At 47.0% G+C, this 24,276-nt stretch overlaps 1 protein-coding gene and 1 pseudogene across 6 annotated transcripts in view; both read left to right on the top strand.

Annotated features, from left to right (window-relative positions):
- The first annotated feature begins 10,481 nt into the window (after positions 1-10,481).
- Positions 10,482-11,680, top strand: LOC119531837 (annotated as a pseudogene).
- Positions 11,681-15,923: 4,243 nt separating this feature from the next.
- Positions 15,924-24,276, top strand: part of PAQR5 (progestin and adipoQ receptor family member 5) — a 64,575-nt gene continuing 56,222 nt past the window's right edge. For 3 of the 6 annotated variants that reach the window (XM_037833555.1, XM_037833558.1, XM_037833557.1), the window contains exon 1: positions 15,924-16,083. The gene's annotated coding sequence lies outside the window, so the exon portion shown is untranslated. Of the gene's footprint in view, positions 16,084-22,030; positions 22,070-22,801; positions 22,948-24,276 lie in introns of those variants that run through there. The other 3 variants (XM_037833562.1, XM_037833559.1, XM_037833560.1) reach the window with 2 other exon arrangements.

Here is a 24,276-nt window from a genome sequence, read left to right as displayed (position 1 = left end):
ATTTAAAAGTTATTGGTCAAAAAAGGGGGATGCAAAATGAGAGGAAATAGTTTCAGTGGCTGAGAGATTCCAAATGGAGTCGAGAGGTCACTCTGGTGGACATTCTTATGCACTATATAGATAACACCTCTTAGGCTTTAATGTATTGGAATAGCTAGAAGTAAATTCCTGAAACTACCAAACTCCAACCCAGCAGTCTGGAGTCCTGAAGACAATTATATAATAATGTAGATTACGAGGGGTGACAGTGTGATTGTGAAGACCTTGTGGATCACACCCCCTTTATCTAGTGTATGGATGAGTAGGAAAATGGGGATAAAAACTAAAGGACAAATGGGGTGGGATGGGGGGATGATTTGGGTGTTCTTTTTTTCACTTTTATTTTTTATTCTTGTTCTGGTTCTTTCTGATGTAAGGAAAATGTTCAGAGATAGATTGTGGTGATGAACGCATAACTATGTTATACTGTGGACAGTGGATTGTATACCATGGATGATTGTATGGTGTGTGAATGTATTTCAGTAAAACTGAATTTAATAATAAAAAAAAATAGATTAGGGTGATGAATGCACAACTATATAATGGTATTGTGAACAGTTGATTGTACACCATGGATGATTGTATGGCATGTGAATATAGCTCAATAAAACTGAATTTAATTAAAAAAAATAAAATAAATAAATCAAAAAAGGAAAAAAAAAAGTTATTGGTCAAGCTAACAAGCCCTTAAAAATATTTTCTTCTCCTACTTTGAGAAATATATCTTCATAATTATAAAAGTGAATAATAGTTGTAAAGCTATGATTTTTATATGACTGAAATAATAACAAAGATGGCAGAACTTAATCATTATTATATATGTCTGAGCATTCTTTTTGTGGGCTAGTGATGTTCGAATGAACAATAAAATAAGAAACATAATTTATACATTATTCATTTATTTCATAAAATTTGTCTACCTTTATTTCAGTAAGATTCTAATTATATTATTTCCATATTTTTTTTAAAAATTGTGTTCTGTTGAAATAAATGCCAAATTAGACAATTTTTCTTGAGTCATTATCTCTAGATAGTTTTTCATTAAATTCCATGTGGAGAAACTTCAATTAGCTGAGGCAATAGCAACTGGAATTATCAATATATTCCTTTCAGCAGTACTTAGACTCAGAAATTAACCATAGATTTTATATATTATGGTCAAAAAGTATAATGGGCCATATATGACAACATCATTATCCAAAAGACTTGCACAATATTCTAATTTTTCCATATAAATTGCTATCACTTAAATCATAGTTTTCAACATCTCTTAAGGCAGTATCTAGCTCCATGCTACTCAAAATACCAGTCCATAGTATGCTTGTTGCTGGTCTGTGGTGAGATGGGGAGCTTGTGACAAAGGTGTCCCTAACCACACTGTTTCGTTTTTCATTGCAAGACTTTCTCAATGAAAAAAGCAGTATGTTAATTTACATTCCTTAAGTTGCACTGAAAATCCATGTAGTATTTCTTAGGTTCTTCTTCCAAATTCTTCAATGCTGGGATATTATAAAGAAAACCAAGAGTACCAGTATTTTGCCCATTTCTTCAAATCTCTCTTCAGTTAGGACTCTGCCTTGATCTATAGGGACCAGAAAATATTCTCTATGAATGGGAAGACTATCTGAATGATCTGAATGTGAGTCTTTCTAGTCATATAAGCATTTCATTCCTGTTCTAAATTCCTTATATTTTATTGGAATATCATGTTTATTGCATATATTGTAAAATGCAACAAAATAAAATCTTTCAATTAAAAAAATCCATTTTCTCTAAACATTTAAAAAATATTTTCAATCCAAATTTAGATTTCTTTGTTTTTTTTTAATAGCTTTTTGCTAACATTATTAGTGGCAAGCAAAGGTTCATACCAAATAATGATAGACAGTACATAATTTCATTTTTTGTTAAAGATTATGATTTGCTCTGTGACAATCTTACATTCCTTCCCTGAACTCTTCTAATCATCTTGTATCTTGTCCAAATTATATCTGATTGCTTTAAGAGCATTTGGCTGGCATCCCCATCTAGTGTATGAGAGTGGTTGTAAGGTCAAATTTGATATGTGTTTCATCAGGATATTCTATCTTGGGATAGACCAAGAAAATAGCATATAAAATCTTTGAATTGCCCAAAGAGTGTTATTCACTGGCGTATTTGAGGCCACACCTCCTAGTAAGAACTCAAACCATACTCCATACTCAGCACAAAGAATTCTTCTACAATTGGGTGAAAATTCTGGCTCGTACACTTTTTTTTTTAACCATGTTAGTGGCATCATAGGTTTACCCTCAACAGTGTTTTTAATCAATGCTTAAACCATTGTCTAAAATCAAAAGCTGTTAATTCAGTTCCCCACTTAAATCAAAGCTGTTACTTTTTACAAAAGGTGTAAAACCAATGAAATACTCCTTAGTTTTTACTTTTTTTTTCCTCTTTTCTGTAGTTCAAGAACTCACACAATAAGTTAGTCATTAAATTGGCTTTTGTCCCTAAGATGATCTAATTGAACCATTTACTTTTAAAAAATTTATGTATGATTTCTTCTCTCACTTTTACCCAATTAATTAACAATTAATTATCTCACTTTGAATTCCTCATCCTAGATAAATATTTGTTTCATTATTTTTTGTCTGACTTACATGTTTGGCTACTTTACCATCAAAATTTAAAGTCATTTCTATTAAACTTAGATTTTATTTTTTTCTTTTCTCTCAGTATTATGCCATTAGTGCCTACCCCCCCCCCCCCAATTATGCTTGGCTGAATATAGGACACATAGTTTTATTCTTTTAAGAACATCCCATCAGTGTTCTCTATCAGTGTTTGTCTTCATTGAAGGCCTCTATGGTTGGCTGTTTATTCAACTCTTTTTTTATTCTAGCAATTATATGCCTAGTTTCTTTTTAGTGTAGGTGAATCTGCTCATATTTATTATTTGCAATTTTTAAAAAAATTAGGCCAACTTCCTCTTCCAAGATTTTCTACTTCTTTTTCTTTTTAGCCTTTTTATCCCTGAGCTCCACTTTCATAATTATTCTTTCTATCATAATCTCTATTTGTATTCATTCTCAATGATCCATGGGATAAAATAAAATTAATTATATTCAGAGAACAAAATTTGAATGCATTTTAATCATAGAAATTTAAATAAAATTAATTGTAAAATATTAACTTTTTTGAAAATGTGAAAAAATATTTTTTCTAGATTATTCAAAATTATCTATTAAAATTAAAAGGAAAAATACAAATTATAAGAAATGAATATCAAAACCTAAAATAAAAATTATTCAATAAATCTGTAATTCTCAATTTAATCTTTTTCACTGTAATTAACTCATTAATTATTTTTATAAAAATAAAGGTACTTGTGATTTTAGCATTCATTGTCCATCTACTTGGCAACAGGACCTTTCCTGATTCCTTGACACATCACGTTTGCTGAATAACAGTAATTGCTAACATTTACTAAATGCTTATTATGTATTCTAACAATCCTACGAAGCAGGAGGGACGATCTGCTTTTTGCAGGTGGGAAAGTAGAGAAACTAAGGACTTGCCCAGGTGCACCCAGCTAGGGAGGCCGCAGAATCAGGATTTGAAATAGGTTTTTCTAACTCCAAGGAGGTATTCCTAACCGTGATCAAACAAGCCCGTGCGCCTGCCCCGCCCCAGGAAAGGTCCATAGGAAAGGGGCTCTCAATTGTCTTTGGAGGGTTTCTCCGTCTTCACACTGATGATACAGCAGCCACATCTTCTATTCCTTCAGGCCGTGAGGCCCAGCATGAGACTCTGCGGGTCCGGAGCCGGGACCAGCGTGGCCGCCCGCAGCCCCTGCTACAGAGCAGGACCTACCGCATCCCGGCTGCCTCCTGAGCCGGCACGAGCGCGCCACCTGCAGGTCAACTTGGTCCCGTCCCGCGGAATCCTGCTCGCTTACGAGGGAGATCACAGGCTGGCTCAGGCCCGCGGTAATTCCCGCGGGGAAGGCAGGCTGTCTGTACAACTTAATCAGGAAAACCCCAGCACCCGGCTACCCTCCCCACCATCTTCTCAGTTATGCTTTGCACAGCCCTGGCAGACGGAAAGGCTTTCCGATTTCTAACCTTAATCACTCAGATTGCAATGGAAACCCTTTCACCTCAGAGAGACAGACAACAAGGTCACTGCAAGCAGCCTTTGTAGCTGCTTCCCAGGGTTTCCAGAGATACCGCTGCCTGGAAGCACATCAAGGAATTCCTGTCCCTCCACCCGCGACTCCCGCTCCCGCCCATTTCCCCACCCCAGAGAAGTTCCGCAGTAAGTTTGGGGGCGTGTCCAGAATCCTGCTACCAAATCACATGTCCCTCTAACACCTCAGCAAGGTCCAGATTGTTACTGCTGATTCTCAGATGAGGAAACTGAGGGCCGTGGATGCCATGACTTGTTCCCGAGAGAGTCAGGGGCAGTTGGGAACAGAGCTGAGATCTCCTGCTCCCAAGCCTCGGACGCTTCTTGCCAAGGAATGTCTCCCTTTGTGTTAAATTATTTAACACTTGCTAGTGTGGTGCTAACAAGTATTCCTGTGTTCATCCTGTGTGTAAGTGGGGACGTGCTTGAGTGAACGTCCAGCCCCAGAATACACACCCATGTGCTTTGTACAAGTGCATGACTGCAACAAAAACAAGGACCTCACATGGCATACATGTTATAAAAAATTAACTCAAAATGGGGCCCATGTAACATAAAACTATAAAATTTTCTAGAAGAAAATATGGGAGAAAATATTTGCAACCTTGAGTTATGCAAAGAATCCTTAGATACCAAAAACACAATCTATACAAGGAAAAAAAAAGAATAAATTGGAGTTCATCAAAATTAAAAACTTTTGCTACTCTGCAAAAGACACTGCAAATGAAAAGACAAATCACAGACTGACAGAAAATATTTATAAATCATATATTTGACAAACGACTTGTATCCAGAAAATATAAAAGACTAAGAAATAAGTAAACAAATGACCCAATTAAAAAATGGACAAAAGATTTGAACAAATCCTTCAACCAAGAAGAAATGGAGATAAACACTCAGATGCTCAACATCATCAGTCTTAGGGTAATGTAAAATAAAACCACAATGAAAAACAACCTAAAAGCCAAAAAATAAGAGATTAGTTAAATAAATTATGGTGCATCTGTACAAGAGTATATTATCCAGCTTTCAAAATTTTTATTTATTTCCATATAATATGAAAAATAATTTGGAACAATGCATTAAGTAAAAGACACAGGATTTAAAAATATCCATTATGAGCCAAAATTTGAAGGAAAATTGTGTATGTGTGTTTTGTACAGATGTATTAAAGACTGAAACGCATAAAATATAAATAGGGCTCACTTCCGAATATGGTGATCAGAGATTTCATTTTCTTCTTTATGCTTTCCAGAATTTTCCAAAAACGTTTCCTATCTATGCACATTTACTTTTATAAATTTTTTAAGCAGAGAGAAACAATGCCCATCTGAGAGCCCCTACGCCCTCCTGAATCATGCAGCCTTTCACATCGGAGATGCAACCCCAAAGCTTTCCACGGGAGGTAAATGATTAAGTTTCTCCTTCCAGTGGCCTTCTCCAGACTCCCCTTTTGGGCTCCAGCTCCTGGCGCTAACTTCCTTTCTGGGACTGCCTCCTCCCCTGGCTGCCTCTGGCTCCGGCTCCCTTGCTGGCACCCTGCTGCCCTTAGGCTGGGGGTCCTTGGGGTCTCTTCTGGCTGCCTGTTCCTTCATGATCTTCATTCTGTCCTGGTGGGATTTCATTCACTTCCACAGCATCAGCAAGGGCATCCAAGACACCACATCACTGTGGCCTAAACATCTGTCATGAACCCCAGACCCATGCCCATTCACCCATTTATTCAACAGATGTTTACTGAGTACCTGTGGCCTTCTGCAGGCTGTGGGGACCCAGCAGTGGCTGAAACAGCAGCCTCCTGTTCCCATGGGCCCTAGCTTCTAGCAGAGGAGGCAGATGATGCACACGTCAACAAATAAATGAACCAGTGACATTCAGAACCTGCATCTCTACAAGATCCCCAGTACAGTTGTGTGCCTGTTAAAGTTTTGAGGGCCGCTGCTCTACACCAGTGGTTCTGAGAGTGTGGTCCCCAACCAGCAGCCTCAGCATCATCTAGGATCTTGTTAGAAGTGCAAATTCTCAGCCCCACCCTAGATGTCCTAAATCAGAAACTGTGGGTGGGCCGAGCAACCTGTGTCTAACAAGCCCCCGGGGGATCCTGCCAAGTCTCCATAAAAGGCTCCTTGAGGATAGGGATCACCTCTCATTTATCTTCGTATCTGTATTAGTTTCTAGAGCTCCTATAACATCACCACAAACTTAGAGGTATAAAACATAAATCTATTATCTTACATTTTGAAATCAAGGGCTAAAATCAAGGTGTCCATGGGGTCGCGTTCCTTCTGGAGGATCTAGGGGAGACTGTTCCCTTGTGTGTCCCAGCTTCTAGGGGCTGCCCAGATTCCTGGCCCGTGGCCCTGCACCGCTCCATCCTCTGCCCCCATCATCACATCTTCTCTGACACTGATCCTCATCTCCCTCTAATAAGGACCCTTGTGATTCCTCTAAACCCACTCGGATTCTCCAGGGTAATCTCCCCATCTCAAGACCCTTCACTTAATCCCATTTGCAGAGACCCTTTTGCCATGTAACGTAACATATTCACAGGCTCCAGGGACTGGGCCGTGGGCTTTTTCGGGGAGGGAGGGCATCATTTGGCCTGCCCAAGTATCTCTAAGCACTTAAGGCAGTGCCTGTCACAGAAGAGATGCTCAGCAGAGGTCTGTAGAGAGAATGAATGGGGGATGAACGAAGAAAGGGATTGGGGACAGACGCAGCCTCCCTGCTCTGTGAATCGTGACCTGGCTGATAGCATTTGACCTGGTCCAGAAGTGATGAGCCCCCACGGTGTTCCTCTGTGGACAGGTGTGGCGAGCGGTGGGCAGGTGAGGCTCAAATATGAGGCTCGAGTGGGTCAGGAGGGAGCTCCCCAAGAGGCCCCCACCAGGCACTTGGGCACCAGACCAGCAATCAGAAGGTAAGGCTGTAAGCTTGGCATCTGGGGTCACGAAGAGAACATGGACTTTGGGTTCAAGTCCTGATTCTGCCATGTGCCAGGCATGTGAGCTTGAACAAGTCACTTAACCGCTCTGAACCTTGGTTCCTTTGTCTGTGATGCGTGATGACAGCATCTGCCTCGGCAGGCTGTCCCAAGAATAAGAGATAACACATAAAGGGCCTGACCCCGGAGTGGTAAATGCAGGTGAAGATGTTGCTGCCGATAAAGTGGGTGAGTGAGGAGCAGTGCCAGGCTGAGGCCGTGGGGTGGGGTGGGGGCTGACTTTAATTCTAGGTTGCCTGGCAACCAGCCCCCATCCTGGGGCTCACTGGCTCCCAGCCCCGACAGGGCTAAGTGTGAATTCAGCTTGAGGTCTTGCATGGCCCTTTCTCTGGGTGTGATTCAGTGGCTCCCTTAGCCAGTCACTACAGAGGAACTAAACTCAAAGGAGGGAGAAGACATTTGGGGTCCTGATGGTCCTGGGGCCTCCCTGTGGACCCCAGGGTGGGCAGAAAATGCTCAGGATGTGAGTGAGGAAATCTGGGCTCCAGCCCTTCCCAGCTTCCTGCACCCTTTAAGTCTTGGTTTCCTCATCCATAAATAGGGATGATGCAATCTGTCCCACCTGCTTGGCCCTTGCTGGTTGTGGACATGCCAGGGAGGTGAAGGTCTAATGAGGGTGTGGGCTGGGAGAATGGAGGAAAAAGAGGGTACAAATAATAGAAAGAGGCTCTGGCTGGAACCTTCTGTCGGGACTTTTGATGTGAGCCAGAGAAAGGGCTGCTTGTCATTAGTCTCGGGAATATTATGATAAATACATTAATGTTCTGTAATTAATGTTAACAGCTTTGGGCTAAATTAAATATTTATACAGCCCTCGATTATCTTCTCCCTCTCTTTAGCAACTCCCTCCCCAAGCTAAAATACTTTCAGAAGTCTTTCAGGGATTTCAGAAGTATTCTCAAGCCCACCATGGTTCAGAAAGTTACCTGCTAGTGAAGAAAGCTGTGACAGCTGCCTTGAGTAGATTTCCATTTTGCTGGAAACCAGAACCATCATTGTGGCTCGATCAGATCAGTGTGTTAGAAGAATGAAATAAACCTTGCAGAGACAGGCTAGAGCCAAAGGGACCTTCTAGTATACATATCAGAAACCACCCCCAGAACTGTTGCATGGAGACATTTGCAGAGGGAGAAACCCCAGCATGACTGATGCAAGCTCACCTTTAATTCAGAGAGTGACCACAGGTAAGTCACTGGCCCTTTTAGGATCTTACTTTTCCCAGAGGAACGAATAGATCTCTCCAGTCCCTTCCAGTCTAATGTATTTGTATGTATGAAATTGACTACAAGTACTCCTTATTTCCCCAAAGAAAAGTGGCTGAAATGCCTGCTCCTATCATCATCTGAATAATCACCATTTTGCCTCGAGGGTGGCTGGGTAATGTGAATGGGAGTCATATTTTGAACATTAGCCATAGGATATGTGTTGGGGGGAACCTCAGAGCAGACATGTTTCAGGAAAAACTGTATACATATTTCATCTTTGAAATTCTAAATGCACCCTTCGATGACCAAGAGATGCAGGATGGCACAGCAACTGAGAGCACAGACTCTGGTCCCAGCTGTGTGACCTTGCACGAGGCACAGCTTTGGCTTTCCAGTCTGTGAAACGGGGATAATGACAAGCAAAGGTTGGGTGAGCTTAAGTTAAGTGAGACGTTGTGTCTAAAGCTCTTGGCATCAGGCCCGCAGCAAGAGCTTGGCAAATGTTGGTTATGATCATCACTTTAAATCCTCTTGTCAAAGTGAAGCCTTCCCCTCCTGATAAATGTTTTATGTTTATCTGGACTTTAAGCTGCGAGCAGACCGTGTGTGTCCTACAGCTCATCAGCCTTCACTGCCCAAGCTGCTCTGTGGTGAGTCAGGCCAGGCCCCGAGGGGTGCAGTGAGCCAGCCCTGAGGGCTCCCACCTCCAGCAGCCCCTGAGCTGGGTGGGGACAGAGAAAAACAACTGGGCTTCCTCCAGCCTTTCCTGAGAACACAAAACTTCAAAACATCCACACCCAGACTTTAAGAAGCCTCAGACCCAGCGCTGGCCCGTTCCTCCGTGGGGTCAGCACCCTGGCCCAGCCTGATTTCTAGAAGCATCCTCTCCACACCGGCCTGCCCCCCGGGAGGCTCTGCATAGCACTTGGTGACTTCAAATGGCTCTCCTCCACTTAGAGGCAAGACCTCAAAACAGACAGAACAGGACCTGGCCCTTGGCTGAGACCCACAGGAGTTCAGACCTCAACCCTGCCTTTTACTAGCACCTTTCCTAGCCTCTCACTGTCCCCATCCGTGAAATGGGGGCAATGAAACCAACCCCACAGGTATTCTCATTATTGACTAAAATACTGTCCAGAGAAGGTGAGGCTCAGAGCCTGGGTTACCTGTAATCGCTCCACGAATGGGAGTCCCCTTCCTCTCTTGCCCCACAAGGAGAGGGGGTTCTGGGGTCTGGGTGTGTGGAGAGGGCATATCTACATGTGGTCATTTCAGGGCCTTATCTGCCTGCCACCTGGCCTGAATGTCACTGTTAGTCCAAAGCTTGCTCTTCTATGAAATGCAAATACTCCAAGGGTGCAGCTCACAGTAGAACCTGTGCTTATTTACACCTCTGCTTGCATAGGTACATTCAAGAACCTTTCCTGAACACAGGCATGATGATAATCATAATCATAATTATTATAATAATATTACAACAATCATAATTATAATAATTATTATTGCTACTATTATTATATACTCATATCAAAGTTTATTATACTAACAATATTACCAGACAGCAGAAAGAGAATCACCCACAATCCCCCAAACCAAATAAGGGAGCATTTCCGGGTTTTTTTCAAATTTCCCTCCAGCTCTAATACATGCATATATAAAAATTTTTCTCAGCTGGCATCACGCCCAATACAATTTTGCACTCAACACTCTATCATCAGTGTTTTTCCCTGTAGCAACAGAGCCTTCACAATTAGCTTTTAAAACGGGCACGCTGTTGATTACTTAACCAGTGCTCCTGAGTTGCAAATTCAGGTTGCTTCCAGTATCCTGCTATTAGACATAATGCCAAAGCTTTGTTCCAAGAACTTTTTCAACCTTGGGAATTGTTTCCTGAGGTACATTCTCAGCTGTGGAACTGCTGGGTTAAAGGTGATGAGCATTTCTGGGACTCTTTAAAGAGGGCTCTTAAAAGAGAAGATTTGCCTGGGGCTTGCAGACGGCTGGTACCTGGGGGTGGACAGGGAGTTGGGGGTCAGAGAAGGGGTCTCTCGGGTTCACTGGGACAACCAATGTTTTGCCTGGAAGCAATCCTTAAAAGACCGTTGGTGGCAGATTCTTGCTGCCCGGTCGCTTGGAGTTGTGCTCTGTGTCCTCCTCCCCTAACTCGCTGCCCACGTCACGGCACCATGGACGCCCCAAGGCAGGTGGTCAACTTCAGGCAGGCCAGCCAAACTGCTGTGCTTGGTATTGTTAGAGATGCGGAAGGAATTATTAGACTACAAAATGAGCCACAGGTCATAGGATTTTGCTAAGATTATTAACACCACAGAGAATCTTGTGCGGGAATTGTTAGCCATTCCAGACAACTACAAGGTGATTTTTGTGCAAGGGGGTGGGTGTGGCCAGTTTAGTGCTCTCCCCTTAAACCTGATCAGCCTGAAAGCAGGAGGGTGTGCTGACTACATGGTGATAGCAACTGGGTCAGCTAAGGCTGCAGAAGAAGCCAAGAAGTTTGGGACTGTGAATACTGTCTACCCCAAACTTGGAAGTTATAGGAAAATTCCAGATCCAAGCACCTGGAACCTCAACCCAGATGCCTCATATGTGTATTACTGTGCAAACGAGACTGTGCACGGAGTGGAGTTTGATTTTTTACCTGATGTCCAAGGGGCAATGTTGATGTTTGACAAGTTTGGTGTCCTTTTTGCTGGTGCTCAGAATGAGGGCTCTGAAGGGGTCACGGTGGTAATCATCCATGATGACCTGCTGGGCTTCGCTCTCTGAGAGTGCCCTTCCATCTTGGAATACAAAGTGCAAGCTGGGACACCCTTGTACAACCCACCTCTGTGCTTCAGCATCTACACCATGGCTTGGTCCTGGAGTGGATTGAGAACAATGGAGGTGCAGCAGCCACGGAGAAGTTCAGCTCTGTCAAATTGGAAATGATTTACAATATTATTGATCATTCTCAAGGACTCTACGCATGTCCAGTGGAGCCCCAGAATAGAAGCAAGATGAATGTTCCATTCCACCCTGGCCATGCCAAAGGAGAAGAGGCTTTAGAAAAAAAAGATTTCTCGATAAAGCTCTTGAACTCAGTATGATCTCCTTGAAAGGGCATAGGTCTGTGGGAGGCACCCGGGCTGCTGTGTATCATGCTGTCACATTCAATGATGTTCAGAAGCTGGCAGCCCTTGTGAAAAACTTTTTGGAGATGCAACAGCTGTGAACACATCCTAACCTTGGTATGTGGAGCAAAGTAACTTGGGAAGGGCTACACAAACTTCACCAACAGGGTATTTTTCCCAGATGAATGTGCTTATTGTAGATTTTTTTTTTTCCCAAAGAATGACAGCAAAACGTCAACAGCTCTGTGAAGCTGGTGGACCTAAAGGCTGCTTTAACTCTGACTTAAACTGGAAGCATTTTTAAAGTCTTCCTGTTGCTTTTCTAATGAATTCCAGCTTATTTTGTCTTTGACGTTACTTTTTCCAGCTAGATCTCCATATTCAAATTGCCTGTGGATGTAATATTATGCAAATTTATGTTAATTATTTCTGCAGAAACAAACGCACAGCATGGGGGTTGGGTGGGACCTGTCGGGAGCAGAGCCTAGATCCTTCACAAGTGGCAGCAGTGGGGACTTTTGGGCTCATAGCCATTGATTTAGGTCAACATTGACTATTTGGTGACTGTTTAGGAGTTCCAGGCAGACGTGTTTTGTAGATCTTTCTTTATACTGTTATTCTCATAAAAAGGTAAAAGTGACATATACTGTATGTTCATATAGAAAGGTCTGTTTTTAATACCATGTAGTTTATATCTCTGTGGTTCTTAATGATACATGTAGGCTTCTAGAATTTCTTAGAATCCTTGACCTTGAGCATTGTCACATTATGTTTCCAACACTTGTGCCTATCCTTTATAAGCTGCTTCACAGAAATGAGATTTAGAAATTTCCTGCTTCACTCTTACTCTCTTTTCAATAGCCAGAAGAGAAGGTTGGTTTGTTTGTTGTTTGTCTTCTAATTATGCCTTCAAACTAAAATTCTCTGTTAAATTCCCCCATCTTTTGTTCACTTGGCTATTCTCTTTATTGTGTTTGAACAGAGTGATAATTTGACTTCCAGAAGATCTTTGCTGGAGAGTCTTTTCCCCTCTTGTTTATCCATTATCAGCATTTTATGTTGAATATGTGAAGAACATTAAAGTACTAAAACATCTTTAAAAAAAAAGAAAAAAAAGGCCATTAGTCCTAGAGGAGATGCAGGAGCCCCAGGCACCTAGCAGATACCAGAGGCTGCCCAGAAGGTGCTACCCACCCCCACCCCCAAGTCCTGGCTCAGCCTCAGTCTCTCATCTGCAGCGTCCATGCCTGGTGCTGACTCTGGGAGCTAGAAGATGGTGAAGACCAGGGAAGTGGTGACCAACGTATAGTAATGGCGGTAACTCAGACAGCAAGTGCCATGACTGCTTCGAAAAAAATCCACCATCACCATGAGCTGGAGCAGTCAGGGGAGGTTTCAGGTGTCACCCCACCCACAGCCCCCATCCCAACCCCATGTTCACATGTCTGAACAAAGCAGCAGAGAGGAAAGCTCTGCCAAGAAGTTCCCATAAACCACGTACTCTCCCTTAGTGGCCATTCCCTCTTCTGTAAAATGGAGCTAATACTTCCAGCCCTGATGAGATGGTGTGGGGGAAAGAGCCTTGTCAGCAGCGCAGCACTGGTGGGGCAGGCGGGGTGGTTATTCTAGGTCCGGCGCTGTGGACAGGCCATTGCACCTCTCCTGGCCTCGATTTCCTCATCTGCAAATTGGGGGCACTAAGTCCTGCCCTGATGAGGTGAATTAGTTTCCTAGGGCTCCCATAACAAAGTTCACAAACTGAGGGGCTCAAAATGACAGCTGTATTCTCTCACAGCTCTGGAGGTCGGAAGTCCAAAATCAAGGTGTCGGCTGGGCCAAGCTCCATCCTGGAAAGAATCTTGCCTTGTGTCTTCTGGCTTCTGGTGGTTGGCAGAAATTCTTGGCATTCCTTGACTTGTAGCCACCTCACTCCAATCTCTCCCTCCGTCTTCACATGGCCGTCTTCTCTCTATGCATATTTCTGGGTCCAAATCTCCCTCTCCTTTCTCTAATAAAGATGACAGTCATTGGATTTAGGGCCCACCTTAATCCGGTATGACCTCACCTTAATTTAATCACATCTTCAAGGCCCTATTTCTAAATAAGACATATTCATAGGTAATAGGGCTTAGGACTTCGACATATTTATCTGGGGGGATATTACTCAACTCTCAACATGACTCCATCCCAAGGGAGAGAAGAGGGGAACAGGCTTCTGGGTTGGGTTAGGGTTAGCGGGCAAAAGAGCTCAGAACATGTGCCCCTGAAGTCCTGCTATTAAGTGGGGATGACGGTCTCTTTTGCATGGTTCCTGCTGTCAGGCAAGACCTTTGAGCAAATATAAGGAGGAAAGAGAGTCTGGGTCCCCGCTGGAGGACATGGCCAGCCACCTGAGGAGGAGCTGCATGTCTGGGATAGTTAAAGATTATGTATCTGAGGATTAGGTGCCCAATTCAACATAAGTCGATTCCACAAGGGTTTATTGAGACCCTCAGGAAAAACAAAAAAAGCTCAATTAGCTCATCACTTTGCAGTCTGCAAAGCATTTCCAGATCCATTCTATCCTTTGCTCACCACACAACTTTGAGAGGAAAGAGGTTATTATCCTCTCTCTACAGATAAAGAAACTGAGGGTCAGAGAAGAAAGACAACTGAATAGAGATTGCCTGACTCCTGGTGCTCTTTCCATGTCACCTCGCTGCCTTCCTGGCCTTGCCTGGGGTAATTTGGGGCCTGTGTCTCTCCCGGAATGTCCCATGCCCACATCTGCCCAATTGGTGCAGCTCACTCCTCTCTAGACCCTTTAGGGTCTACAGCTCATGGCCTGGCTTTACAGGTCTATGCAACTCCCTCCTTCCAGATTCTCCCCGTGGCTCTGGCACCTTCCGCTCTAATTCTTCCCATCTCAGTATCTTGGCTGAGTTCCTCCACCCAGGCTAGAATGCTCCTCCCAGTTACGTGTAAGTCTCCCAATCCTACCTGTTCTTTAAGCTCCTTGGGCTTCACAGGGGGCCCAAACCCACTACAGAGTCTGGGAGTCCTGGGTTCACGTTCCTGTTCTGCTACTAACACTTTCCCTCTCTGGGCCTCAGTTTCCTCCCATTGGAAATGGGGAAGTTAAAGCCAATACTCTCTAAATTTTCCAGGTATAGTATGGTCTAAGTCCCTCCTCCCTCTAGCCCCTTCCCAACCTCCCCCACCCCTCTCCTTTCCCAGTGTGCCTCCAAAGCCCACCACTCTCACGGGCATCAAAAAGACGGTGCTAGAAATCATGCAACCCTTTGCCTTCCCCCTCAAAGGGCCTCATATCTAACATCTCATTTTGTCCCCTGAACACTCTTGGGGCAGCAAAGCAGGGATTATCAGTATCAATCCCCATTTTGAAGATGTTGAGAGATTTGTCCAAGATCACTCTGAATTCAGCATCAAGCTGGGACAGGGTTCATGCTCGTTGTACCTAGCTGTCCTTACCAAACTGCATTTGCACAGGATCAACGCCTACCTGTTTGCACAGCCTCAATTGCTTTCCCTCTAAGAATTTAGGTCAGAGAGGACAAGGTAACCTAGTGTGAGGGGAACAGACACACACTCACACACACACACACGGCCTTAAAAGATGTGAAGCCACAGAAAAACCCAATAAAACAAGCGGCCCAATATCAGAATTCAGGATCCATAAAAAGCACTGGGTAGCTGCAACCTCTTTCTCAGCACCTGGAGGTAACCACAGAGTCTGAGTCCCATGAACCAAATGTTTCTTCTTTGTCCTCCCTGCTCCTTTACCTCTTATCGCGGTGTCCACTGGGTGGCGGAGATCCGGGCCCAGCACCTGCCAGCCTGTGACCTGAGAAACTAAGCCCTGGGAGGGAGGAGTGGAGTGGCGAGGCCCCACGTCCTGGGCACTTCAGAGAGAGCAGGTGGAACTGAGAACAGGGGCCAAGAGCAGCCAGAGCCTCTCTCACCAGGGAAGAGGACATTGTGGGTGAGACTGAGGGTACACAGTTGTTTTAGCTCCCTCCCTGTGCTCCACCCATACATTTTTCTGAGGGGACAGGGTCAGTGGTCCGACCTCTGAAGAGGCCCCCAGGTTCCCAGCCCCCAGCCCCGGGGGTAGGGGGATGGGCATGGGGTATATGGGCACGAGGGGTATAGGGGATAAGGGGACCTGTGCGCATGGTCTGACTTACCCTGGACGCGTGGACTTGGCTGCACCTCAGGCTAGGGAGGGGTGGGGCGGCCCTTTGGAGGACAGGCTGTCCAGGGTCTCCACGCGTTCTTAGGCGCAGGCCCCACGAGGGGAGGGGAGGGGAGGGGAAGGGCGCCCGCTGCCCTCGGCTCCTCCCCCGGGGCCGCCCCGCCCCGCTTGGGAGAGGGGCGGGGACCGGCGGGGATAGGCGCGCGGACCGGCCCGGCCAGGTGCAAGCACCCGCGTGTCTGGGGGCCGCCGTGGCCCGGGAGAAGTGTGCCCGTCCCCGGCCGGCCTGTGCTCCCTCCCCTGCGTCCTCTCAACTGGACCCCGGTGACCTTCGGAACCCAGGTAACCGAGGGCGCGCCTCCTGGGCAGCTGCCGCCTCCGGGTCCTCCCGCCTCAGGCGTCCTCTCCGCCTCCGGGTCCACGCGCGCCCCCTCTCCACCGGGCTTGCTCGCCGGGTGGTCACTCCCAGGGGGCGCCTTTGAAAGTTTGCGCCCAGACGGCCGCGCACCAGGAGGCGAGTGAAATGTGCCACCCGCCCTTCACCCCGCACACCCTCAGTCTACGCCTTTGGCAGCGCCGGGAGCCGGTGCGAAGGTGCGGCGGCCTCCGTGGATGGAGAAGGAGGGTCTCGGCTGCGGTCGCATCCCTGAAACCTCCCTCCCCCGCCCCCCCCCCCCAAAAAAAAAACCCTTAAATCCTTGGATAGGAACTACAGAGTTGGAGATTTCTTAGGGGATGTTAACGTTTGTGCTTCCCGCCTCCTCCGGCCAGATATACGATACGGTAATGGGCTGAGCAAGACACGGTGAAGGGAAGGGGAGGGCCTTCTGTCTAAGGGGTCCTTCTGCACCCTTTTGAAGTGGGTGCTCAGCCTCGAGAGGCCCCGTCCTCCTCTGACTCCCCGCTGGGCATGGTTCGCTCTCACCAGCGTTTCCCAAGCCCAGAGTGGACACAGGGGAGAGGGTGGACCGGCAGGGGCACAGAGCAAGCGCTCAGGAGACCCTTGCTGATTTGAGCAGGGCTGGGAGGAGGGCTCAGGTGTGTGGGCGTGGGCCCGCAGGACCACCTTCCTTCCGCGCAGATAGGGCGAGGTCATTGGATCAGAGAACAGCCAAGGTTACTCACACACAGGCACACCCGGGATGTCATTTTTTACCCCCAAAACAAACGAGTGAGATGGAAGGTGTTATTCCATTGACAGATGAGACAAAAGTGAGCCTCAAAGACGTTAAGTAATTGATAAGGGCAAAGTGGTAGATCTGAACCTCAAACCACAGCCCTCTAGAGCCAGATAGTTTAGCTGTTTCTCCCTTCTTGCTGTGCCTCTGATTCAACAGGGCTCAGTGCCTGCGCCCCTCCCGCCCGCCAGTCTTCCTGTGAGAGGGGTATCCCAGGAGAGGGCCCCACCAAGCAGAAACTTCACCTGATCAAAAACTCGTCCAGGAGGGAGCCAGCACCTTGCTAAGCTGTAAGACCTGCAGGAGGGCAGGGACCTGCTTTGTTGGCTGCTGTAGCCATAGTTCCCAGGGTGTGGAAGGTGCCGGGCGAGAACTGAATGAATTAACCTGAAACGGCAGATCTTTCCCAGCTGGCATAACTCTACCATTCATGAGCAAAAAAGGGCATTCTGAAAAGCTGTAATGGAAAGATGCCAACCACCACCGCCACTGACTGAGGTTCCTGGGCATTCTTCCCCAGTTGGAGCAACATTTTTTTTTTAAACCAACAAGCACATCCATAATCCCATGTGCTTTTCCAGACAGACAGCCTTCTACCCTACCCTCAAACCACTTCTTATCAGGCCAAGGAGAGGCAGGTTACACAGCCGGTTTGGTCTTGCCCTTGGTTGGAGGTCAAGGGCATACTGAGACCCTTGTCCCCTTCACACCAAAGTCTTGCCCATCGTGCCAGGAAATATTGTTTGGAAACTTTAATCTTCATTGCCTCCCTCTCCTTACCACTCCACAGGGCACCTATGGATTGGGGGAAGAGAACTTGCTTTTCTGGGCCTCAATTTCCTCATCTGTAAAACTAACAGCCACGATAGAATCTGCATTGTTCTATGAGAGAATGAGTGGTCCAGAGGGCTCTGTTGGCTGCAGAGCAAACTGTACGAGATGACTGTTATTTTTTAATGTGTTGTGTGTATGTAGCCTGACTCCCCAGCTGGGCTGTAAATTCCGCTGGGCAGCGACTGTGCAGCTTGATATCTCTTTGAAAGAGAGCCTCATTCTGGGCACACACTAGATTTGCAAGAAGTACTTATTGATCAAACATAATCTCTACAGGAAGAGAAATTGCTGAAATTTGTGAGAAATGCCGAATTTTTAATCCCTTTTGCCTGTGCCGTGTAAGGAGAGGGGGCACTCTCCCATACAGAGGAGGTCCAGAAGAAGGAGAGGCAGGGGTCTGGAAGGCCCTGTGGGTGGAGGTAGCCAGGGCAGAGTGGGGGAAAGGTGCAATGAGGGACGCAGGAGACTTTCGATGGCAGTGCCCCAAAATTGCCATCCACCCTGCTCTCAAGGACACCCTGCGCTCAGTCAGGACTTCTGAGGCCCTGCCTTGAGAAACATGGTGTTCTCAGATGCCCAGTTATGTGCCCAAAACTCTGTAACCCCTGGGATCCTCAGCAGACCCTGATGTTGCCCTTTGGCCTCAAGACAGGCCAAGACACCCAGAGCTGGTCAGTTCTGTTCCCTGGATGGGGTCACTGAGAGCATCTGGGGCTCAGGCCCCTGCACCCACCCCAAGAGCTGATCATTTTCACACATGGGGCCCTGCCCAGCTTTCCACTGCCAGTTCTCAGCTCTTACCAAGAACCCAGCAGAGAAAAAGCTTTAGGCTCAGAATTGCTCAGCTGAAATAAGCCTAGAGGCCATGTCCCTATCCCCTTTCTCTGCTTGATTTTCCATAGCACTTATCACCATCTAACATCCTATATATTTCACTTTTTTATCTTGTTCATTGTCTGTCTACCCTCTGGGAGGGCAGGGTTTTCTGTCTGTCTTTTTCACTGCTCTATCCTCAGGGATCAGAGCAATGTCCGATGTGTATTGGGGGCTTGGAAATATATGTTGAATAATGAATAAATCCAACCTGCCCTTCCTCATTGTATATATGGGGAGACTGAGGCCCAGAGAAGAGTGACCTCCTGAGGCAGAGCTGGAGCTTCTCCTAGTCAGACTTGAGAAAAATCGGACCGGGGTCTCTGTCTCCTGCACCAGTTGCTTAAAAGCCCCCTTGGCAAAAACTTTCCTGTGACTTGAGGGGTCCGTGAGGGGTGCTCCCCATTGTAGGCCTATTCCCAAAAGAAACCTCCCAATATTGCTTTCCAAAGGCTGCAGTTCCACTGAAAGTAAGTCATTCTTTGGTGAAACTCTTCGGCGTACTGGAGAACCAAAAAGGACCAAAGCCAGGGTCCCTGGCAGCCCTGGAGGAGGGGGCAGAGGTTAAGATGGACTGGACCTGGAATAACTGACCAGTTCGAGGAGGTCAAGTCCAGCAACGCACGTGCAGCCCGATGCCCGATGCCGCAGGCTGGGAAGAGTGGGGTCGTGATTCTGCCTGAGGCCCAGGAAAGGCCTGGGGCTCTGAGGCCTCACTAGGAATCTGATTAGGGCAGTTTCCTTGGAGGACCCCAGAGCTTGGCTTTCTGAGACACTAAGTGGAGGAACAACCAGGATGGAGAACTTGAGTGTGGGGTGCAGGGGCAATGTCTGTGTGGGAGCTAAACTTTAACATGTGGAAAATGTGGGAGACACATCCACATTTATATGTACAGTGAGCAATTTCAACCCCTGTCCCCACATCATTCTCCCAGCTGCCATCATTTCAGCAAAAGAATTTTATCCATTTTAAGGCAAAACTTCAGGGTCTTGTGGGGTCAATAGGAGGGGAAGAGACAGGCAGGAAACTGTTGCAGGAGTGTAGATAAGAGATGAGGCGGCTGGAGGCCAAGGTCCCTGGAGGCCTCTTCTGTGCACCAAAGGGGGACATAGACCCTGCCTTCTTTCCTGATCAGCTGCATCTTTAAAAACAGTAAAAAGCAGTGAATAAGTGTTAGCTGTGTGCCTGACACTGTTCCAAGCACTTTACGTGTGTTGGTTAGTCTTTATGATGACCCTGGGAGGTTGAAACTGGATCATCCCCATTTTACAGATGAGAGAATTGAGCCTCAGAAAAGTGGAGTAACTTGCCCAAGGTGACACTTGTAGGAAGAGGGGAGAGCCAGAATTGGCTCAGGCAGTTTGACTGTAGACCCTGATACCTCAGCCTCTAGGCCATGCTGCCTCAGTACAAACAAGTAGACAGAGGGCCTGGAGGCTGAGGTGGTCACATACCCCTATCACAGAGGAAGCCGTGCACTTGTGCAGATCCACACACCTTTTATTCCAAGCCCTGCTTTTGACCCCAGACATCTTTTTCTATTGCCATTGTGCCTTGACAAATTAAGGATTGAAATGCACCTGAACCTTGGGATTGGGAGAGGGTCCCCAGAAGCTGGGCCTTGAAGGATGTGTAGGAGCTTTGCCGGTTTGTCAAAAAAATTGGGAGGAATGGGACGTGGTGGGTGGAGGGAACATTGATAATGCTTTGTCTGAAGAAATGAATCTGTAAATGGTACCTCTTCCTGTGACCAAGGCAACTGCAGGCATACCCCCCACCATCCTTGCCTCCCGTCACCACCCATGAGTTCCCTTCCTCTGAAGAGGGTGAGGCCCTGACCTGTGACACAGCTTCGTGCATTCCTGTCTGCTGGCTTTCTATCTTTATCGCCACCATCACTACAGGTTTGGTGGCTTTCAGCACCGTGGATGGAAAAGTACATCTGTGGTGACAGGATGTGAGTCCATCTTTCATAAATAATAGTTCTGCAGCATCAGCTCTGATGCCTGGGACTGCTCCCTGGTACCTGGCCCACTGTGGGAGACACGGGGCTGGCTCCTGGGGGGAAAGGTGACTCTAGATGTTATTTTGAGATTATGCAGGATGGCAGTTAGGAGCCAACAGGTGAGAGAGATGTAATCATTTTGGGCATCTAGAAAAAAGAATAGTGTTCTCCAAAGCAGTGATCCAAGGCTTAATCCCACCCACACCCTGTCCTCTAACCAGGTTTTACCTTATAGAATTACCCTCTCTTCTGGCCTTGACACCAGGCCAGGACCATGCCCAGCTCTGGACTGTGGGAACTGGAGTGTGAGTTTTGCCTAAACCTTGGACAAGGCATTTGGCCTAGGTGCTCCATAGCCCCTTAAGGCATTCTTCGTCTTCAATTCATTGGAGCCCAGTGCCAGGGTGGTCAGGCTGACCTTCGTGGGACTGATTTGGAGCCCAGCCACAGTGGACATGAGGATCCCAGTGTCCCAAATCCAGCTGCTCCACCAGCTCACCACTGGCCTTGAGTTGGTCACTGCACTCTTGGGAGCTGAAGGCTGATGTGGCTGGTGGGGAGCCCAGGATTCTAAAACTGACGGGTCAGTTTCCTCATCTGAAAAGGGAGAGCTTGGGTTAGATCATGGTTTCTCAGCCTCACCATACTGACACTTTGGATGGGGTGATTCTTTGCTGTGGGGAGCTGGCTGTCCTGTGCATTGCAAGATGTTTAGCAGCATCCTTGTGCTCTACCCACTAGATGCCAGTGGAATCACCACCCCCACCCTCTTGACAACCAAAAATATCTCTACATATTGATTGTCAAGTGTCTCCCGGGGAAAAAACCATCTCTGGTTAAGCACCACTGAATAAACTGATCTCTAGAGACCCTCTCAGGACCCGAGAGACCATTTTCTCTTTCCAGCCCCTGATTTATAAGTGTGGACTGTGTATGGATGAGGAGGCAGGAGGTGGGGGTATCGACGGTTTGGGGGTGAGAAAAGGCTGGCTCTGGGCCCGCTGGCCTCTTGCTGAGAGCTGAGCCCAAGTTCTCTGCCTTCCAGATGCAGGTCATATGAGAAGTGGGGGGTGGGGTGGGGTCTGCCTGTGGTCTCGGCCCACACATTATGGTCAAGGGCCTCCCCAGGCCTTCCCAGGCAGCCGCCGTGACTAACCATCTGTACGGTGCCCTCAGACTCAGCGTCTCTTTCACTTTGCCCTCTCGGGCTACTGTGGGAGGGACACAGGAAGTGAATCAGCCCACCCCCCGGGCGGTGAGGGGAGAGGGGGCAAGGGTGGTGGTGTTAACTCAAGGGCCAAGCGAGGCCCACACAGACTTACTCTGGTTTTATTTTGTTTATTCCTCCGAGGTTAGTTGTTTATTAACTTCATCCACGGAAGCCCACTTATGACCTTGATGCTTAGAGGAAAGGCAGAAGAGTCATCTTCTCCAGAGGTGGGAGGGGTTTTATTGATGAATCTTGGAAGTAAACTGCTGTTCTGGGAACAACTGGCTGTGAGGGTTGGGACCGTGTTAAACAGTCTCCAGAACAATTGGTTTGGGTTATTCATTCTCACAGTTGTCACTTAAGGAACTGTGCTCTAGGTTGCCAGCTAGATGTTGGGGAAGGACCAGTGAGCAGTGAATTAGATATTGTCCCAGCCTGTAGAGACCCTCAGTCTGTGAGCACAGACAAAAGTGTCAGTCCGTGCATGACAGAGGTGCCTGTGTGCACAGCTCCAGCCTGGGTGTGTTGCAGGGAATTGGGGGTGAGGTGGGGGGTGGAGGGGAGCATGCACGCGTGCATATGTGACTGGGGGGAGGGTTGGTATACAGAATTCACAAGAGGAAGGGATGTTTGGACTAGGTTTTAAAGATGAACGTGTGCTAGCCAGGCATCTAAGTAGAGGAAAGGTAGGGTAAGGAAAAGTAAGGGGAGGGGAGGCAAGAAACCTAGAGCATGTCAAGAAACTGGAAGTAGTGCAGTGGTGTTTGCACTTGAGGCCAAAGTGGGGTGTGGCTGGAGATGAGGCCATTGCAGGGAGTTTGGGGAGGGTGGTGAGGTGGGGATAGAGGATGAAGGGTCTTGGACCAAGCTAGGGAACTTGGGCTTGACCCTGTGGACTGTGAGGAACACTGAAGGTGTTTCTAATCAGGACATGATACAGGCCACTGTCATTTCAGAAGGACATTGCTAGGAGAGGTGTTGGAGGCCAGGCGGGAAAGGAAAGAGGCTGAGGCAAGAAGATCAAGTGTGAAAAAACCGGGTAACTCTGAACCTGTGAAGGGAGTGGGTCTGAAAGGACTTGAAGGGTGGATGTGCTGAACCAGAGGTGAGGAGGGGGCCGGGCTTGGGCCCCTGTTTCTGTTTTGGGCAGCTGGGTGAATGGGGGCACTGCTGCCTGCTAAGCCTGCAGGAGAAGCAGGTGGTTTGATGAGAGGAAGAAGGGACACACTTGGGCCTAGTTGGGTTTAAGGGGCTTCTGGAACCACCTGGATGGAGATGAACCAAGATGAGGGTTTGAGGAGTTGCCAAAAGTGCTGAGGGTGCAAGAGAGAAGGTGGCTAAGGATGAGGTGAAGGACTGCTGGGTAGCACAGATGTCCCAGTGGAGAGGGAGGCCAGGGTACGTGGTGAGCCCTGCTAAGTGTGGGCTAATCCCTACCCTGAACATTTCATATCAATCCATGCGTTTGCACACCAAGCTCAAGCCTCTATGCTTGGGACTGGGACCGGGGTGGAGATACAGAGATAAACATGACCCAGTGCCTTTAAGTCATTTATGCATCCCATAAAGTTTAGAAAACAGAACTTGGCCGATACCTGTGCACAGTTAAAGATTTAGTTGCAATCATGATAGGTGGTATGCAGGGAAAATGGAGAGTGCTATGAGAGTGTGTCATGGGGGACATGACCTAGTCTAGAGCAGGGTGTCTTAGCCTTGGCACTACTGACATTATGGACCAGATATTCTTTGTTGTTGTGAAGTTGTCCAGTGCATTTTAGCATGCTTAGCAGCAACCCTGACCTCTACCCACTAGATTCCCTCACATCACACACACACACACACAAACACACACTGGTTGTGACAAATTTTCCTAGGGGCTGGGATAGAGGAGGGTAAAATCATTCCCAGTTGAGAACCTCTGGCTTAGGGATCAAGAAAGGCTTCCTTGAGAAAATGATATTTAATCTGTTATAGAAGATAGATAAGAAGTAATCAGGATAAAGCAGTGGTGGAGGGGGCAGGAGGGTATTCACATATTACTGCATGTGCAAAGGCTCTGAGGCCTTGGGCCTGAAGGGAGACCAAGGAGGAAGCTGGTGTAACTGATGAAGAAGGCTTCAGATAGATGAGCAGTGCTGGAGGTGGGGAAGAGTGGACAGACTCTAGGGATATTCAAGAGGGACCGTACCTGGGCTTGACGACTGAAAGGTTTTGGGCATGAAGATGGCAAGGAAGTCTCCCAGGTATGGAGGATGAAACCAGGGAAAAGTCAGTGAGTTACATTTTGGGCATATTGGGTTCAAGATACTTGGGACATGTCTGAGTGGGGCCTTGAGCTCACAAGAGAGATCTGGAAGAGATAAACATTTGGGAGTTATGTGCATACAGGTGAGTGAAGCCATGGGTGTGGGTGAGATAGCTCAGGGAAGATGAG

Source organism: Choloepus didactylus, chromosome 4 (genome assembly GCF_015220235.1).
Source record: "Choloepus didactylus isolate mChoDid1 chromosome 4, mChoDid1.pri, whole genome shotgun sequence".
Lineage (NCBI taxonomy): Eukaryota > Metazoa > Chordata > Mammalia > Pilosa > Megalonychidae > Choloepus > Choloepus didactylus.
This window is presented reverse-complemented; position numbering and strand designations above follow the sequence as displayed.